Source organism: Mustela lutreola, chromosome 16 (assembly GCF_030435805.1).
Source record: "Mustela lutreola isolate mMusLut2 chromosome 16, mMusLut2.pri, whole genome shotgun sequence".
Taxonomy (NCBI): Eukaryota; Metazoa; Chordata; class Mammalia; order Carnivora; family Mustelidae; genus Mustela; species Mustela lutreola.
In genome coordinates this window covers 18,520,505-18,522,828 of record NC_081305.1, presented here as the reverse complement: position 1 = coordinate 18,522,828, position 2,324 = coordinate 18,520,505, and positions in this window count along the sequence as shown.

Here is a 2,324-nt window from a genome sequence, read left to right as displayed (position 1 = left end):
TCTTAAAAAAAAAAAAAAAAGAGCTATGCTCAGTCCAGCACAGATGTCCTCCTTAGCCAGGAGGGTGGACAAGGCAGTCCTGGGGTATAGGGGAGTCCTGAGACCTCAGGGGATCCAACCTAGAACAGATCTTACCCCCCCAAGCAGCAATCACCCCCAAAGCCTGACTCAGGTTGAAGGAAGTTACTTTCTCTGTGCTATGCACAGCTGTCTCCTGCATAAGACAAAACAGAATCCAGCTAGGCCAGAGCCTGACTCTTAGGATATGAGATGTGAGTTTCCCAGCCCTAGCATTTCGACCCTTAGCTGGGCTCCTCCCTCCCCTCCCAGATGGGGGAGACCAACTTCTAGCGGAGCTTAGCACAGTCCCCACAGCACCTACAAGGACACAGGAGAACAGGTTGGAGGAAGGTGTCTGGACTAGTGCATCAGTCAGGCCGTTGTCACAGAGAAAAGAAAAGACCTACCCACTCAGGCTATAACAGGTGAAAAGGAACCAGAGGTTTTTGAGTGAGGACAAACATTTCTTTTTTTGAGGACTATTACCCCATTCCCTTGAAACATCTGGATTTTAATACATACCACAAAAACTTTCCCTGTCCCCACTAGCTCATCCTGCAGGTTCAAGCCCACATATATGCTTCCTCAGTCAAAATTCCTGACTGCATGGGGCACCTGGGTGGCTCAGTGGGTTAAGCCTCTGCCTTCAGCTCAGGTCGTGATCTCAGGGTCCTGGGATCGAGCCCCGAGTCAGGGTCTCTGCTCAGCTGGGAGCCTGCTTCTTCCTCTCTCTCTCTCTGCCTGCCTCTCTGCCTACTTGTGATTTCTGTCTGTCAAATAAATAAGTAAGAAAAAAAAAGTTCCTGACTGCTGAGAGTTACATGAAAAGCACTTGCAGTTGGGACCAATGCTGTTCAGAGAAGTCCATTTTGGGCAGGAAGGAAAGATACAAAGCCAGATGGGCCCTGAGTCATGCCACTCCCCTGCTCAAAAGCTTCCTGTGATTCCTTGCCACCCTTAGGGCAAGTCCAAGTTCTTCACCTGGCATCCAAGGCCTCCTGTTCCCATCCCCTTCTCATCCCCTGGGAAGTTTGTACCCACAAGCCAGTAGAGAGCCTGACAAATAAACAAGCCCCAGTCACCACGTTGCCACTGGGGACACAGAGGACAGTAGCAGGAGCAAGGCATAGGCCAGCCCTGACTTGGGAAGGAAGGACACCTAAGCCAAGACCTGGAGGACAAGCAGAGATTTCTCCAGGGTGCAGGCTGCAGCATGGCCTCGAGGGATGGACAGCAGCAGGAAAGGGTGTTCCTGGCAGAGGGAACAGCAGGCATAAAGGCCTGGAGGCTGAAATGTACTAAGGAAACAGTTCTAAAGGCTGGAGAGGTCAGCAAAGACCAGTCTCTGAGGGGCCTTGTGGGCTATAGTGAGGGTGTGTGCTTGAGAGGAGTGAAGGACCTTGGAAAGGCTTTAAGCAGAAGGTGACGTGAACTGGTTGGGCGTGGTGGTGAAAGTGGGCATAGGGAGAACAGCGAGGGGACCAGTGTAGGCTTCCAGCTAGGTGGAAAGGCACTGGCTGGCTCTAGATTTAGAGCAGACAGATAGATCTGCTGACTGATGGACACAGAGGTGAGGGGCTGCCTGGAGGCGAGCAGACCCAGGCTGGGAATCAAGGGTCCAGGTTTGACCGCGCTGAACAGGCAGTCTGTTTCTCCGTTTCTTCTGTCCCTCCCCACCCCCACTTGTGTTCTCTCCCTCTCTCTCAAATTAATTAATTAATTAATTATTTTAAAAAGAGAAAAGAACTGGCCAAGTTGCTGTACAGCTGAGTGGAGTAGTGTATATGTGACAGGCCCCCATGCCTGGCAGATAGACACACGCAGTCTTATCTGCCTTCTCTACCACCCTCTCCCTCTCCCTGTCCTCCGTTCTCCGGCTTGTCCCTTGCTTTGAGGGACACAAGTTTAGTGCATTAAGGTAAACAACCTTGTCAGATCCTAGGTGAAAGAAACAAGCAGCTCTGTCACCTCCCTCAAATGGGGCTCCTTACTCCTATTGATGTGGCCACACACAAACCACAGGGTAAGCTGGTAGAGGGAGGTAATGAGGAGGGGAATGTGGTCCAGAAAAAGGGTCATGGAACAGACCAGACGGAGCTATAGTAACCCCTCCTTCCTTGGTCCTGCCTTCCCTGTCCTCCTATCCCTAGTCTCTTGAACCCCACGCTGATGCTGAACTCTCCACTTATGTTTTTTGTTTAGTGGGTTGTTGTTCTGCCGTTTGCTTGTTTGTTTGTTTAAATAGGCTCCCCACCCAGCATGGA